At 48.1% G+C, this 18,499-nt stretch overlaps 1 protein-coding gene across 1 annotated transcript in view; it reads right to left on the reverse strand.

Annotated features, from left to right (window-relative positions):
• The window catches only part of LOC126210585 (uncharacterized), a 57,398-nt gene that overhangs the window by 23,337 nt on the left and 15,562 nt on the right, over positions 1-18,499 (reverse strand). The gene's annotated exons all lie outside the window — the stretch shown is intronic.

Below are 18,499 nucleotides of genomic sequence, written 5' to 3' on the forward strand. Positions count from 1 at the left end.
CATTGCGCTTAGGTTGGAACCCAACAGCACAGATTACATTGCTACAAGTGAAACAAACTTATGAAGTGAAGGAAATTATGACCCCTCATCAACAGCAACAAGCAACATAAAATACAGCTAACCATCAGTGCACTTTTACTGAAGCTACTGCTTATTTTTAATTGTTCTCATTCTTTCAGATGAAGTCAAATATTTGCAATATTTACAAACCTTTAATTGGGTTTGTTTGTATGTATTTATATCCTATTCCTTTACAATAGGATGTTACATGTGACTAACACATGGGGGAGGAAATAACTGCTAATGGAAGAAGCTCCATTTAACTAGGTGGAGGAAAGGTCAAGGAAGTGACTGTACTGTTAAGGTCCTAGGCTGGCACTGTTTAATGTCACTTGTGTATCTTGACATCCTTTTCACTATGATCTAACCTGCCAGTACTTCCCACAAATGCATGCAAGTGTGAAACTTTCATGTAAGAGACTGTTAGGAATTTATGAAATCTTAAAAATGAATGGTTTATAGTTAAATATCTATTCTGCATTAACATATGCAGCAACAAAAATAATGTCTGTTACCCTGACAGAAAGCAGTCAAGGAATAAAATAAGACATTGAAGAACATCAAAACTTGATAGTTACAATTTGCTGAAAACTTTTCATTAAAACAAACTCCTACATTACAATTCAGAAGTCAGTCACACATACTGTTTCTATAAATACAGGGTGTCCTAGGGGGAATCATCAGTATTCAAGTATATGACACAAATGCTCATTCAAAGCAAAAACGTCTAGAGCCTATGTCTACTGGACTTTTTGTGCTTCAAATGATCAGTCCAGTCATATCCCAGAATACTGACCATTCCTCTGCGACACACTGTATAACACTTCTGTGTAGGAGGACCTTAAAAAATAGAGTAACATAAATGTAAATGAACTTCCCCTCCAAATAAATTACATTCACAAACGGAAAATGATAACTTCAAAAGAGATCACTAAAAGTTTGGATACCACCCATCGCCTTTGACCCATCACATAATCAAGATGGTGTACATCCCTAATTCAAGTATATGCATTATGGTGACCAAACCTCACTCATTATACCCGTGAACAAACATCAGTAATATGTGAAATCTTTGACTCTAGCAATAAAATTAAACTAATGGGGCAACTGCAGAAATTAGGCGATTTTACGCAGGAATAAACTAAATACCTGTAACGAGAATCATCACACCATTCCAAACAAATGTTCACTCAAAAATGATGTACACAAAATAGTCAACAATCAACCCAACCAAAAAATGCAAAAATATGCACCACTGGTATCACACATTTAGCTTGCCCTATATAGCTCAAGGAAACAAAGCAATACCAGGAACCCCCCCCCCCCCCCCCCACACACACACACACAGATCGAAAACCTGGTACTGGAAATTTCATTTGACCCATATAGAGTAAATGAAGTACAAGAGGACAAAAGCTCCCACAACACAGAGTAATACAAAACATGAAGTCCAATGCTCCACTAAAATCTCTCACAAACAGTTGAGGAACAGAAACATCCCACACTAGAGTTCACTACCCATGGAGGTAAGAATAAAGGGAGATGTACAAGGGACCTAAACTGTACTATGCTTTGGAGCCAAGAGGGCAGGACTTGCTGCCATGCCACCCTGACCAAAAAATGACAGTGCGTTATTGCTCTGTATATTTGCCATTGCTCAACACAATACGTAGATAATTAATGTTCTCAAAATTGGTTATTTCAAAGTTTTTGTTTAAAATAAAATGTCAGAAAAGCAATGTCTCACATCTCTTCTGTTTAAAGTAATTTTTAATGCAAGATTACAAACAGCTATGCTAGTCTTCAGCATAAACAATAAAATTTTGTTAATTTGATGATAAATGTGTGTGTGGGGAGGGGGGGGGGAGATACCACAAACATGGGATCTTCCTTCAGATATACTTCCTGTCAACTCATACAGCAATGTTACAGAGTGACACAAAGTCAGACTTATGAGCTCAGTGAGCATGTCAGTATGTATGTGAAATGTTCACACAGCGGCAATATCACAAATTGTCAACAAGTGGGAGTTCTGGCTTAACTAGTTGTAGTTCAACGAAAATTTGAAAATATTAACATTTTATATTACAGCTGCATTGATTGGTGAAAGAGAGAAATATAACATTGGATGAGTTTGAATGTGATCTTTGAACGTGGCCTCTTCTAGTGCTGTATGAATATTTCTCATTACTATATGCAGAGTGCTTAAGTTTGAAATAGAAATTTTTGTAGTGCTGTTGAGGGCTTCACAGCTAAATAGGGTCATTTGCCATTAAAAAGTAAATAAGTAAAAAAAAATGCAGAAGTCAAGGAGTGAAGTACAATGAGTACCATATTACCTTTATTAATTAGATACAAATAAAGTACCACAGCACATACATGGTGTACTTATTACATGCATTATTCACTCTAAGAACAAAAAAGCACGTGGTTCTGCTCCATCTTCAAATAAATAAAACAGCAATAATTTGTAATATTTTCCAAGGTGATGAATTTGGTCCATTCTGATTCTAAATTACAAATCTGTGTTGCAGCTCCCTATCACAGTCACTATCCATCTCTCATTATTTAGCAAACATCTGTAAGAGTTATGGTGAATGGGAGGAATGAAATAAAGCATAGACATTAAATCACTGTATTCAGTATTTTATTTCAGCAAAATAGTCACTGTATGCTTACTTAAAGGTTTAAGTTAATGGCACCAATAATGATACCTTAACTGGATGCCTCCTTCTACAACGGAGAACACAGTTGGTATTTTCTATTTCATTCTGGTTATAGCAAAATAACCCTGAATGGGATTTCAATTTGAGCTACTGTGTCTTTTCATTACATTTACATTAATTATGCATCAGAAAGATTTTTTCAGGTCTTTAACATTAATGAAATCAGATCATTACGGTTACACCACAACAAAATTCGTCTTTTCTACATTTTGTAATGTAATGTAGTCATCCACTGAAAAAAGGTTTTGCCTTCCTTTCTGCCCGGGCGCACTGTCACTTGACACACTGTTAATGTAACTGGTCCAACACTAACATTAAGTGTTATATTACCTCTAATTTCACAGTAGCAGTCGATGATATATTCAGCATTTCAGAACAGTGCACAACTTTAAAGAGGAGATAGTGTCAAAGCTTTCTGATAGGTAATGCCGTTTTTAAACAGCGGCTATCAATTAACAGTGCTTCAGATACAAAACATGCGCATTTGCTGTGATTAACCTCAAATATACAGTTCTATTTTAGGCAGTCGATGTTTATTTCTGTGAATTCATTAAATAATTATACAAGACATACTTCTGTTCAGTTTAAACACACACATAATCTAAACAATGAACCTGAACTTCTCCAAAATTCCCTTGTGTGCAAAGCCAAATGTTCATCAAAAAGGATTTTTATCCAAATATTTTCTTTAAAATATATTGTGGGGGGTAGAGACAATTCACAGCTCCCTTTTTGAAAATCTGTATACAAACTCTTGAATCCAATTCCACATGTCAGTTTCAACCGATAACTCTATACCTAAGCCAAATACACTATATAGAGGAGATATCTAAAGGCAACAAGGGTTGAACAAGGCTTATTCATATGCAAATAAATTTATCACAGAAAAAAAGAGGTAATACAAATACATACACCAATCAGTCAGAACATTACGACCACCTCTCTAATAGCCAGTATGTCCACCTTTGGCATGGGTAACAGCAGCAACCCATTGTGATCCAGAAGCAATGAGGCCTTGGTAGGGAACTAGCATCACTTCAGTGCGCGCCCGCCCGCCCGCGCCCACACACACACACACACACACACACACACACACACACACACACACACACACACACCTAATTCCCATAAATTCCAGGGGGGGGGAGAGGAGAGGGGGATGAGCTTTGTTGCCCTTTCAATCACATCCCAGAAGTGTTTGACTGGGTTCAGATCCGGCAAGTGAGGGGGGACAGGGGGGAGGGGGGGGGGGCAGCACATCAACTGGAACTCACCAATGTGTTCCTTGAATGATTCCATCACACTCCCAGCCTTGTGACATGGTGTGTTACCTTGCTGAAAAATACCAGTGCCATCAAGAAACGTGATTGTCATGAAGGTGTGTGCATGGTCTGCAATCAGTGTACGATACTCCTTGGCCATCATGGTGCCTTGCACATTCTCTATTGGACCCCTGGATGCCCACGTGAATGTTCCCCAGAGCATAATGGAGCCGCTGCTAGCTTGTCTCCATTCTGCAGTACAGGTGTCAAAGAGCTGTTTTCCTGGAAGACAAGAGATTTGCACCCTGCCATCGGCACAACAAAGAAGATATCGGGATTCATCAGAGCATGCAACGCACTGCCACTGCATTACTGTCCAATCTCAATGGTCACATGCCCATTTCAGTCTTAGTTATCATAGTGGTGTTGTTAACACTGGCATATGTATTGGTCGTTGGCTGTGGAGGCCCATCATTAGAAATGTTCAGTGCACTGTATGTTCAGATACACTTCTACTCTGTACAGCATTAAAGTTCAGCACCTGCCCTGTTTTACCAGTCTGCCCAGACTACAATATGCTAAAGCTGTAATGAGTAGTGGCCCCCAACCCCACGATTGTCAGATGTGGTTTCACCTTGGTCAGTTGGTTGGTTTAAAGGCGGGAGAAGGGATCAAACTACGAGGTCATCGGACCCTTGTTCCCAATGAAACAATGCCACAAGTGTGAGAATAAAACGGACGAAACATATAACACAAAACGGAAAGAAAGGAAAAGCCACAATAATGAAGGGAAGGCAACGAACACTAAAAGGAACAAAAGAGGACAAGAAGACAACAGAGAAAACAGAAACAGAAGAGAGTAAAACATGATAGATTACAGTGGCTGGCCAACCACGAGAATAAAAAGGGAAAGCCAGCCACTGTGCAACACATTAAAACCTCCACCCTAAAAGCACTAGGGTGGTGGACGCTGAGGGACAAAGGACATGCACTAAAACCTACATAGAAGTATAAGACCCACTCTCACAGATAAAATGTAAAACTAAAGCTGCTGTGGAGGCATTGTCACCCAACACCGAAGGCAGGGTGCTGGGAAAGCTAAAAGCCTGCTGCAGAGTGGCTAAAAGTGGGCAGTCCAGCAAGAGGTGGATGACTGTCATTTGGGAGCCACAGCGACACTGAGACGCCTATCTCCAGAAGCGGTTTCCGCGTCGTCTGTTTGGCCAGTCTGTCGGCAAATTCATTGCAAGGAATTCCGACAAGTCTTGGGGTCCACACAAACAACATGGAACGGCGGGACTGTTCCAGGGCATAGATGAACTCCTGAATGGACGCTACCAGAAGGTGGAGAGGGTAGCACTGGTCGATAGCTTGTAGGCTGCTCAATGAGTCAGTACACAGGAGAAATGACTCGCCAGAGCATGAGCAGATGTACTCATGAGTACAAGATATGGCTGCCAACTCTGCAGTGAAAACACTGCAGCCAACTGGCAAGGAGTGCTGCTCAGTATGTCCTCCATGAACATATGCGAAGCCTACATGACCCTCAGCCATTGAGCCATCAGTATAAATCACTTCAGAGCCCTGGAACACGTCAAAAATCGAGAGGAAGTGACAGCGGCCATGCGAAAGGTCCAGACGAAGCTGCGGCCGAGGTGTACACCATGGAGGCATATGTGAACAGACTGCAAGTAGAGGTGGTAAAGGGAAGGACTCCAGTTCGGAGAGAAGAGACCGCACGGGAACTGCAATTGTTAGCCCCGATCTGGACCGCCGATGCGGGAGATGGACTGCCAAGGGCGGAAATAGGAGACGGTAATTCGGATGCTCAGGGGAACTATGAATGTATGCTGCGTAACTCGTGAGCAGTTGGCACGTCTGATCTGCAGTGGAGGGGCACCAGCCTCCACCAGGACGCTGGTTACCGGACTCGTCCTAAAAGCTCCTGTCGCTAATCGAACCCCACAGTGGTGCACAGGGTCGAGTAAATGAAATGCTGAAGGTGCTGACGAACCATAAGCCACACTTCCATAGTCAATTCGGGATTGGACAAGGGCTCTGTAGAGCTGCAGCAGCATAGAGCGATCTGCACACCAATTGGTGTTGCTCAGGCAACAGAGGGCATTGAGGTGCTGCCAGCATATCTGCTTAAGCTGACGAAGATGAGGGAGCCAAGTCAATCGAGCGTCAAAAACCAGTGCTAGGAATTGATATGTCTCCACTACAGTGAATGGATCGTCATTAAGGTAAAGTGCAGTTTCCAGATGAACGGTACGACACTGACAGAAGTGCACGACACACGACTGTGCCTGAAAACTGGAAACCGTGAGCTAGAGCCTATGACTGCACCTTGTGGATGGCTCCCTGGAGGCGCCGCTTGGCAACAACAGTACTGGAGCAGCAGTACGAAATTCAGAAGTCATCTGCATACACAGAAGGTGAGATGGATGGCCCGACAGCTGGTGCTAGACCATTAATGGCCACTAAAAATAGAGAGACACTCGATACAGAGCCCTGCAGGACTCCATTCTCCTGAATATGGATGGAACTATGGGAGTCACCAACATGGACATGGAAAGTACGGACAGACAGGAAGTTTTGGATAAAAATTGGGAGTGGTCCCCGGAGACCCGACTCAAACAATGTGGCAAGGAGATGATGTCGTCAAGTCGTGTCGTATGCTTTATGTAAATCAAAAAGACGGCAATCAGGCGTTGCCATATGGGAAAGGCTGTTCAGATGACTCGAGGGACACAAGATTATCAGTGGTAGAGTGACCCTGGTGAAAGCCACCCTGACATTGAGCAAGCAAGTCACGTGACTCCAGGACCCAACCCAACCACCTACATACCATACATTCCAACAGCTTACAAAGAACTTTGGTGAGGCTGATAGGCCGATAGCTATCCACATCAAGTGGGTTTTTACCGGGTTTGAGCACCGGAATGATGTTGCTCTCCCGACATTGTGACGGAAAGACGCCATAGCACCAGAGCCAGTTGAAGATGTCGCTTGTAGTCAGATGAGAGATATTTAATCATCTGGCTGTGGATGCAATCAGGACCAGGAGCTGTGTCGCAGCAATGTGCAAGGTCACTGAGTAGCTCATACTCTGTAAATGGGGCACTATAGGGTTCAGTGCAGCGTATAGTGAATGAGAGGACATTCCCTTCCAGCCGCCGCGTGCGAAAGGCTGGGGGGTAATTCTTTGATGCAGAGGCTCGAGCAAAGTGCTCGGCAATCGCATTTGCGTCGGTACATAACTCGCCATTTATGGTAACACTGGGGACACCTGTTGCGGTCTGGTACCCAAAAAGACTTCTGATCTACGTCCAGACTTGGGAAGGTGACATGGCACCCAATGGTGGAGACGTATCTCTCCCAACACTCCTTCCATTGTTTGGATAAGGTAACGAGCACGGAGACGTTTAAAAGCTATGGGGTGCTTCAGGGAAGGGTGCCACTTATGCCACTGTAGAGGTTGCCGATGCTCCTTAATTGCTTCAGCGACTTCTGGCGACCACCAAGGGACTGCCTTACACCTTGGGCAGCCTAAAGAGCGAGGAATCGCATTTTCTGCTGCAGAAACAATTGTGCTAGTCACCTGCTCAACCATCACATCGATGTTCCCATGTGGGGGGAGATTCAGCGGTGAAAGCAGAGGTGAAAGTTCGCCTTGTTCAAAGCCCATCTGGGCAGGCATCCACATGCTTGACACTGTGGCAGTGACAGAAAGATGGGGAAGTGGTCACTACCACACAGGTCATCATGTTCTCTCCAGTGAATAGATGGGAGAAGTCCTGGGCTGCAATTTGATAAATCAATGGCTGATTAACTACCATGAGCCACACTGAAATGTGTGGTGGTTCCAGTATTTAAGAGGCAGAGGTCGAATTGCGTCAGTAAAGTTTCGACATCTCCGCCTCGGCCAGTAAGCATGGTACCACCCCACAAGGGGTTATGGGCATTAAAATGTCCGAGAAGTACAAAAGGTTTAGGGAGTTGATCAATCAGTGCAGCTAATACATTCAGGGGTACTGCACCATCTGGAGGAAGATGTACATTGCAGACAGCTATTTCCTGCGTCGCCCTTATTCTGCCAGCCACAGATTCAAGAGGGGTTTGAATAGGCACATGTTCACTACAGACCAAGTTTAGGACACAAATGCAAACTCCATCTGACACTCAATTATAGTCGCTACGGTTCCTGTAACATCCCTTATAGCCGCGGAGGGCAGGGGTCCGCATTGCTGGGAACCAGGTCTCCTGGAGGGCAATGCAGACAGTAGGTGTAAAGCTTAACAGTTGCCGTAGCTCAGCCAGGTGGTGGAAAAAACCACCGCAATTCCACGGAAGGATGACATCATGAGACTGGGAAGGCATGGAACATTCAATGAGGCAGTTTACGCCTCAGAGTCACCTGCTGCTACTGATTTATTGCCTGAGCAGTCTATGTCCATTGTCTCTGAGGGTCCGGCGAGATCTAGGTCCTCAGCGGCCACCAAAATCTCCACCCCATCTTCAGCCACAGAGCTTGTAGGTAGCGGTGGTGTGGGTGCCACCGCAATTTCCCTGGTCTTAGGAGCTTTCTTTTTGGATTTCTCTCGCTGCTCCTCTGGTTTCCCTGGCTAGGAGGACTTCTTCACTGGCTCAGTCTCTGGGACTGAGGATGACCATGAAGCCTTACGACCAGCTGCTTTTGGGCCCTTCAGTGACTGGCAGGTGTCATCTTTCCCACTAGAAGAAACCTGGGAAGGGAGTGACCCAAGGGATCCCCTTCCTAACGAGAGAAGCTGAAGAAGACTTACACTTCTCCAGCTTAGAAGTGGCGACAGACATCCCCGATGGTTGGGGGGGTGGGGGTGGGGGGGGGGGGGGTGAAATGCCCCCCATCATCAAGGGGGCAGGTGTAGTCTTCCAGCTCTGGGAGGTGACCTGGTTTGGCGGAGCTGATGGTGCCAAAACTGTTGTAGCGGCTGTGTAAGATGATGTCATACGCACAGGATACAGGCGTTCAAATTTTCTCTTAGCCTCAGTGTAGGACAGTCGGTCCAGGGTCTTGTACTCCATGATTTTCCTTTCTTTCTGGAGAATCCTGCAGCAAGGCGAATGGTGCCCTCTGCAATTGACACAGATGGGAGGTGGGGCACATGGAGTATTGGGTCTTTTTTTTTGGGGGGGGGGGGGGGGTTTAAGGGCACTCAACTACTGAGGTCATTAGCGCCCAGTCACAACTGTTAGAGCACATAGAATCTAGTAAAACTCAAGGGGTGGGGGGGGGGGGGGGGGACGACGACACCAAAGATGCAGATAAAATAAGTGAAAGAGTTAGATGTCTTCGGACAATCCAGTCAAAGTAATGAAACGAAGAACACGAGCAGCTGCTCGAGAGTCATCCGCTAAAATATCCTGTAAAGTAGATGGCAGAGACAGGACAACACGAGATTGACTAAAACGGGGACACGACAATAAAACATGGCGCACTGTTAATGCATGACCACAAGGGCACTGCGGGGCTGGGTCACCGGAGAGCAGGTAGCAGTGGCTAAAGCGGCAATGCCCAATCCACAACGTGGTCAGAAGGACCTCTTCTCGCCGAGATGGTAGGGAGGAGGTTGTCCAAGCAGTTGGGAACAGTTTTACTGCCCGGAGCTGGTTTCCTTGAAGTGAGGACCAAGTATCCCACCACAAGGACACAAGCCTCTTACAAACAAACCCACTAACGTCAGATGACGGGACACAATGGGAGGCTGGCCGAGGCAGGAGGACTGCACCCTTGGCTGCAGCATCAGCAGCCTCATTCCCAGGCACTCCTACATGGCCGGGAACCCACAGAAAGCTGACTGGAGAGCCACCCTCAGCGAAAGAATGGAGGGACTGCTGGATCCGTTGCACCAAGGGATGGACCGGATATGGAGCTCCAAGGCTCTGAAGAGCACTGAGTGAATCAGAGCAGAGTACATACGATGAATGGCGGTGGCGGCGGGCATACTGAACGGCCTGATGGAGAGCAAAAAGGTCTGCCGTAAAGCTGGAACACTGGTCGAGGAGCCGGTATTTAAAGATGACGGCCCCGACGACAAAGGCACAGCCGACACCATCGTCAGTTTTGGAGCCATCGGTGTAAATAAAGGTGTGACTGGCAAGTCGCGCACGAAGTTCGACAAACCGTGAGCAATACACTGCAGCTGGAGTACCCTCCTTCGGGAGCGAGCTGAGGTCGAGATAAACATGAACCGGAGCCTGGAGCCAAGGTGGTGTCGGGCTCTCACCCTCTCTGAAGGTGGTAGGGAGGGCAAAATCCAATTGTCGAAGCAGGCGATGAAAGCGGACTCCAGGGGGCAGCAGGGCAGACACATACAACCCATACTGACGGTCGAGAGAATCGGCGAAGAAGGACTGATAAGAGGGGTGGTCGGGCATTAACAACAGCCGGCAGGCATACCGACAAAGCAGTATGTCGCGCCAGTAGGTCAATGGTAATTCGGCAGCTTCAGCATAAAGACTCTCGACGGGACTAGTGTAGAAAGCTACGGTCGCAAGACTTAACCCCCTATGGTGGATGGAGTTGAGACGGCGTAAGAGGGATGGCCGAGCAGAAGAGGCTCCCATAATCCAGCTTTGATCGGACTATGGACCGATACAAGCGAAGCAGGACAGTGCGATCCGCTCCCCAAGATGAACCACTAAGAACTCTGAGGACATTAAGGGAACGTGTACAACGGGCCGCCAAATAAGAGACGTGCGGAGACCAACAAAGTTTCCTGTCCAATGTGAGCCCTAGAAACTTAGTTGTTTCCACGAATGGGAGAACAACGGGACTGAGATGTAAGGATGGCGGAAGGAACGCTTTATATCACCAAAAGTTGATGCAAACCGTCTTCTCTTCAGAGAACCGGAAGCCATTTGCCACGCTCCATGAGTATAGGCTGTCTAGACAACACTGAAGGCAGCGCTCCAGGAGGCATGTTCTCTGGGCACTGCAGTAGATTGCGAAGTCATCGACAAAAAGAGAGCCTGAGACATTAGGTGAAATGCAATCCATAATTGGATTGATCGCTATGGCAAAAAGGGCTACGCTCAAGACGGAGCCCTGAGGCACTCCGTTCTCCTGGAGGAAGACGTCTGACAATACGGAACCCACACGTACCCTAAACTGTCGATCTGTTAAAAAGGGGCAGGCGACCGCGTAGACCCCACCTGTGCATAGTGCGGAGGTTACCTCCTCTCCGACAGGTATCATAAGCCTCTCCAAATCGAAGAACACGGCGACAGTTTGGCGCTTTCGCAAAAAGTTGTTCATGATGAATGTCGACAAGGTCACAAGGTGGTCAACAGCGGAGCGGCTGCGACGAAAGCCGCATTGAACATTGGTAAGTAGCCGTCGAGATTCAAGAATCCAAACTAACCGAGTGTTAACCATGTGCTCCATCACCTTACAGACACAGCTTGTAAGAGAAATGGGGTGGTAACTAGAAGGAAGGTGTCTATCCTTGCCGGGTTTGGGTATAGGAACAACGACGGTGTCACGCCAACGCATGGGGACTTTACCTTCGGTCCAGACGGGATTGTAGGTACGAAAAAGGAAGCTTTTTTTGTTTTGGTTTTAGGGCGCAAAACTTCTATGGTCATTAGCGCCCGGTCCGTGGCTTAGGAAACAGTAAAAACCGAAATTGAAAACCAGCAGCAATGGGAACGAAAGTCATAAAATTGGAGAAACTAAAAGCAGAAGGAAGGCTTAAAAATCCACTAGAGAAAGGGGGTGGTTGTCCCCAACAAAAGCTTCAAATGACTGACGTCATTTCACTGGCACTAATAAACTTGAGAACGCGGTCGGCTGAGCGCATGTCATCTGCTAAAATCGACGATATATCAGGCGATAGCTGTAGACGGGAGCATAACGGGTTAAAATAGGGGCACTCAATTAAAAGGTGTCTTACCGTCCACAGCTGAGATCAGTGGGGACAGAGTGGGGGAGGATCGCCGCTTAAAAGATGTTGATGGCTAAAAAGACAGTGCCCTATCCGGAGTCTAGTTAAAATTACCTCCTCCAACAACGCGTTCAGGAGGAAGAGGTCCAAGCACAAGGAAGAGCTTTCACGTCCCGCAATTTATTATGGGGAAGCGTCGACCAATGCGCGTGCCATAAATAAACAACACGACAACATAAAACGCTCCGTAGATTGGCAAAGGGAATCGATTGAATAGCTGGCCGAAGAAGAGAGACTGCAGCCTTGGCTGCAATATCTGTCGCCTCATTTCCACAGATACCAACGTGTCCCAGGAGCCAGAGGAACGCCACCGAGACGCCCCCCAGGTGGAGCAAGCGCAGACAGTCCTGAATCCGGTGGACCAGAGGGTGCACAGGATAAAGAGCTTGGAGACTGAGGAGAGAGCTGAGAGAATCTGAGCAGATAACGTACTGTATCAGCTGATGGCGGCGGATGTAGTGGACAGCCTGGAGAACAGCGTAAAGTTCCGCAGTATAAACCGAACACTGGTCGGGAAGCCGAAAGTGATTTGGGGTGTCGCCAACGATATAGGCACTCCCTACACCTAACGATGTTTTCGAGCCGTTGGTGTAAATAAATGTGGCGTTCGTCATTTGTGCACAGAGAGCAGCAAATGCCCGACAATAAACAAGTGAAGGGGTACCATCCTTGGGAAATCGACAAAGGTCACGGAGCAGGCAGATCCGGGGACGGAGCCAAGGCGGTGCTGTACCCCAAGTTGTCAAGAAGGTTTTAAGAAAGCGGAAGGAAAGAGAATGGAGCAGTTGACGGAAGCGGACTCCCAGTGGTAGTAGGGAGGAGGGGCGGCCTGCATACCCTACATCAAAGGAGGCGTCGAAAAAAATGTCATGGGCTGGATTAGCAGGCATGGAAGACAGATGGCTAGCATAACGGCTCAGAAGGACTGCTCGCCGATTGGACAGCGGAGGTTCAGCAGTCTCAGTGTAAAGGCTTTCCACAGAGCTGGTGTAAAAAGCTACAGACACTAAACGTAATCCACGGTGGTGGATAGAGTCGAGACGCTGAAGAATAGACGGCCAAGCAGAGGAGTAGACTATGCTTCCATAGTCCAATTTCGAGCGCACTAAGGCGCTATAGAGGCGGAGAAGGACCACTCGGTCCGCTCCCCAGGAGGTACCATTCAGGACACGGAGGGTGTTGAGGGATCGCAGACAGCGAGCCGAAAGATAGGAAACGTGGGAGGACCAGCACAGTTTTCTGTCAAACATAAGGCCCAAGAATTTAGCGACGTCTGAAAACGGAAGGTTGACAGGACCTAGATGTAAGGAGGGCGGAAGAAACTCCTTACATCGCCAAAAATTAACACAAACGGTCTTACTGGGAGAAAAACGGAAGCCAGTTTCGATGCTCCAAGAGTGGCGGCGATCGAGACATCCTTGAAGATGTCGTTCAAGAAGGCTGGTCCGTTGAGAGCTGTAGTAGATCGCAAAATCGTCCACAAAGAGGGAGCCCGAGACATCAGGAAGGAGACAATCCATAATTGGATTTATGGCAATGGCAAACAGTACAACACTCAGCACGGAGCCCTGGGGTACCCCGTTTTCTTGGGAGAAGGTACGGGAGAGAGTGGTGTTCACCCGCACCCTAAATGTGCGCTCTGCCATAAATTCGCGAAGAAAAAGGGGCAGCCGACTTCGAAAGCCCCAAGAGAACAGTGTGCGGAGGATGCCTGTCCTCCAACAGGTATCGTATGCTCTCTCCAGATCAAAAAATATTGTTACTGTTTGGCGTTTCCGGAGAAAATTGTTCATGATGCAAGTGGAGAGAGCAACAAGATGGTCAACTGCAGAACGATGCTTTCGGAATCCGCATTGGGCAGATGTTAAAAGACTGCGGGATTCCAGCCACCACGCTAAACGGTAATTCACCATACGCTCCAAAACCTTACAGACACTACTCGTGAGAGAAATGGGGCGATAGCTAGAGGGGAGATGTTTGTCCTTTCCAGGTTTCAGAACAGGAACGACGATAGCTTCCCGCCATCGTCTGGGAAAAGTACTGTCGGTCCAAATTCGATTATAAAGGCGAAGGAGGTAACGCAGACTATGGGTTGATAAATGCAGCAACATTTGGACGTGGATACCATCCGGTCCTGGGGCGGAGGAGTGAGAAGAAGAGAGTGCATGTTGGAGTTCCCGCATGGAGAAAACAGTATTGTAGCTTTCGCGATTTTGAGAGGAGAAAGCAAGAGGTCGCAATTCCGCTGCACGTTTCTTCGGGAGAAACACTGGTGGGTAATTTGAAGAGCTCGAAATGTCAGCAAAGTGCTGACCCAACGAGTTAGAAATTGCAACGGGGTCCACTAATGTATCATGCGCGACAGTGAGCCCAGAGACCGGGGAGAAACTAGGCGCGCCTGAGAACCGTCAAAGCCGACTCCAAACTTCCGAGGAGGGAGTGGAGGTGTTAAATGAGCTAATAAAGAATTTCCAGCTTGCCTTCTTGCTATCGCGGATGACACGACGGCATCGCGCATGGAACTGCTTATAGCAGATACAGTTGGCCAAAGTAAGATGGTGGTGGAAAACGCGGAGAGCACGTCGCCGCTCACGTATTGCATCACGGCATGCCTCGTTCCACCAAGGAACTGGGGGGGCGCCAGGGCAATTCTGAGGTGCGTCGTATTGAATGTTCCGCAGCTGCAAGAATAACTTCGGTAATATGTGTGACCTCATTGTCGACGCTGGGAAAGGGACGGTCATCGAATGTCGCTAGAGACGAAAAAAGTGTCCAATCAGCTTGGGCAAACTTCCAGCGTCGCGGGCGCATATATGGCAGTTGAGGCTGCAGTCTAAGGACAAATGGAAAGTGGTCACTCGAGTGTGTATCTTCAAGGGTGAACCATTCGAAGCGCCGAGCTAGCGGAACAGTACCGACCGCAAGGTCCAAATGAGATAAATTTGTCGTAGAGGTAGACAAAAATGTAGAGACCCCAGTGTTGAGGCAAACTAGATCCGCTTGGTGGAAAACGTCTAGCAATAGTGAGCCACGAGGACAAGGATGTGGAGATCCCCAAAGCGGGTGTTGGGCATTGAAGTCCCCAACCAGCAAATAGGGGGATGGAAGCTGACCAAGAAGATGAAGGAGATCAGCTCGTGCCATTGGTGTGGACGATGGAATGTATACAGTACAAAGAGAGAACGTGTATCCAGAAAGGGAAAGACGGATGGGGACAGCTTGGAAGGAAGTGTTTAAGTGGATTGGGTGATAATGGAGAGTTTCATGGAGAAGAAGCACGAGTCCTCCATGTGCTGGAGTGCCTGCAACAGAGGGGAGATCATATCGGACAGACTGAAAAGGAGGGAGAACAAAGCGGTCATGGGGACGCAGCTTTGTTTCCTGAAGACAGAAGATGACCGGCGAGTAGGATCGTAAGAGGATCGACAATTCATCCCGATTGGCTCGAATACCGCGGGTATTCCAGTGGATAATGGACATACGGTGAACAGAAAATGGAGGAATGTGACCAAGGTTGCTGTCAACGACTGCTCAGAGCTTGCGACTGACAACATGGAATGGCATTCAGCCGAAGGCAGAAGATCCTGATCCATAGGTTGTTCAGGAGCAGCTCCTGCCACCAGCGATCAGCCGGTTGATCGGCCGCCAGCAGTGCGCCTTGGCGACACAGAAGACGGCCGAGGGCGATTTCCACCAGGTGGTGCTGTAGATGGGACACGCCTTGGCGGAGAAGGAGAGGAACTGATGGTTGGGAAGTTGCGGTACGTAAAAACTCTTTACGAGTATGCTCTTTTTTCGAAGTCTTGGTGTCTGACTTTTGGGCTCGAGATTTAGCAGAACCCGATGAAGGGTGAGCTATAGATTGAGCAGGCGAAAGTGGTGAGGTTGAACGGGCGATCTTTGCGCTGGCCGATCTGACGACCGTGGCACTAAAGGTGAGGTCGCAAGTCTGCGTGGCCGCCTCCTTTGCTGGCCGAGGAGAAGCAAGGACAGTGCTGTATTTTCCTGTCTGAGGCACGGTGGGCTGTCGACTGCCGAATAATTTTCGAGCAGCAAAGGTCGACACCTTTTCCTTCACTCTAATTTCCTGGATGAGCTTTTCGTCCTTAAAAACGGGGCAATCTCGAGAGGAAGCAGCGTGGTCACCCATACAATTGATGCAGTGAGGGAATGGAGGTGGACAAGCACCCGCATGGGCATCCTTGCCACACTTAACACATTTGGCCGGATTGGAACAGGACTGGCTGGTGTGATTGAACCGCTGACACCGATAGCAACGCGTAGGGTTTGGGACGTAAGGGCGAACGGAAATTATCTCATAGCCTGCTTTGATTTTCGATGGGAGTTGAACTTTGTCAAATGTCAAGAAGACAGTGCGGGTTGGAATGATGTTCGTGTCAACCCTTTTCATAACTCTACGAACAGCTGTTACGCCCTGGTCAGACAGGTAGTGCTGAATTTCTTCGTCAGACAATCCATCGAGGGAGCGTGTATAAACGACTCCACACGAGGAATTTAAAGTACGGTGCGGTTCCACCCGGAAGGGAAGGTGTGTAGTAGTGAGGTACGCAGCAATTTTTGTGCCTGGAGGGCACTGACTGTTTCTAACAACAGGGTGCCATTCCGTAATCTGGAACAAGACTTTACAGGACCTGCAATTGCATCTACACCTTTCTGAATAATGAAAGGGTTGACCGTGGAGAAGTCGTGACCTTCATCAGACCGAGAAACAACAAGGAACTGTGGCAACGATGGAAGAACTGTCTGTGGCTGAGACTCAGTGAACTTATGTTTGTGAGCAGACATAGTGGAAGGTGAGGAAACCATTGCGGAAGAATCCCCCATTATTACCGGTGTCTCCGATGGCGCGCTCCTCCCTTGTGGGGGCCCTCTCTGAGGGCACTCCCGCCTTAGGTTATTGTTCACACCTCAGGTCACACCTCCCGACAAACGGACAGAGGGACCAATCGGCACTTTCGGAAGGTAGCAGCTCGGGTAATCACCCCTCCCTGGGCCTGGCCGTTACCAGGGGGTACGTACGTGTCCTACCTGTCTACCCGGGGCGGGGAATTACGCGTTACCCCGTCACCGGCTACGCATGGAAGTGCGTGGGTCGGCCTTCAGACACGCACAGGGAGGAAAAAGGAGAAAGGGAAAGGAAAGAAGAGGGGTCTCAAACGCCGCTGCGGAGAAAAGGGCAAAGAGAAGAGGGAAGGAAAAGAGAAGGACAGAGGAAGGACGAAGACTTGCAAGTGTAGAAAGCAAGGAATTTGTAACAGTTTCGAGCGTCCGTCTCAGGACGTAGGCACAAACCATACTCCCAGAGGGGGAGAAAGGGAAGGAAAGAGCCAGAGGTGAGGAGGAGGGGGGGCCAAGATGGGGGACGGGGAAGGATGCGGAAAGGGAAGGTATGCAGCCCGGAAAGGAAGGAGGGCCACATTAGCTCGGGGTCCCGTGCTCGCTACGCACGTATCCACAAAAGAGTTGTGGACCCCCTGGGGGGAAAAAGGAAGCTTTTGCCTGCCGCAGAAAGGTGTGCCAGCATCTGAACGTGAATGGCATCTGACCCCGGAGCAGAGGACTGGGACAGTGCAAGTGCACGTTCGAGTTCCCGCATAGTAAAGGGGGCATTATAATTTTCAAGATTCAGCGAGTGGAAGGAAGGTCACCGAGCCTCTTCTGCCTCTTTCCTGGGAAGGAAGGCAGGGTGGTAATGGGCGGAGCTTGAAACCTCCGCGAAAAAGCGGCCGAAGGCGTTGGAGATATCCACAGGATCAACAAGGACCTCATCACCTGAAGTCAGGCCAGGTACCGAGGAGTGGGCCTTAATGCCCGACAGCCGGCACAGGCCACCCCAGACGACAGAAGAGGGAGTAAAACTGTTAAAGGAGCTGGTGAAAGAGGCCCAACAAGCTTTTTTGCTGTCTTTGATGACTCTACGGCATTGCGCTCGGAGTTGTTTGTATCCAATACAATTTGCCAACGTAGGATGGCGGCAAAAGGTGCGTAAAACATGTCTTTGAGCACTGATAGCGTCTCGACAAGCCTCATTCCACCAGGGGGCGGAAACGCAATGTGAAGAAGAGGCAGTACGAGGAATGGAACGTTCGGCAGCGTTGATGATAACAGCCGTGAGGTATTCGACCTGACTGTCACAACTGAGAAAATCGTGGTCCGGAAAGGTCGCCAGGGAGGAGTAAAGTCCCCAGTCAGCTTTCGGTATGTACCAGCTCGAAGGACGTGGGGATGGGGTGTGGTGCAGGAGACGAACGACACAGGGGAAGTGGTCGCTCGAATAGGTGTCAGAAAGGACATACCACTCGAACCGACAGGCAAGAGTGGTAGAACAGATCGAGAGGTTCAAGTGGGAGTAGGTATGAGTAGAGTCCGAGAGGAAAGTCTGGGTGCCAGTATTGAGGCAGACAAGATTGAGATGGTTGAAGACATCTGCCAAGAGGGA

Source organism: Schistocerca nitens, chromosome 10 (genome assembly GCF_023898315.1).
Source record: "Schistocerca nitens isolate TAMUIC-IGC-003100 chromosome 10, iqSchNite1.1, whole genome shotgun sequence".
Lineage (NCBI taxonomy): Eukaryota > Metazoa > Arthropoda > Insecta > Orthoptera > Acrididae > Schistocerca > Schistocerca nitens.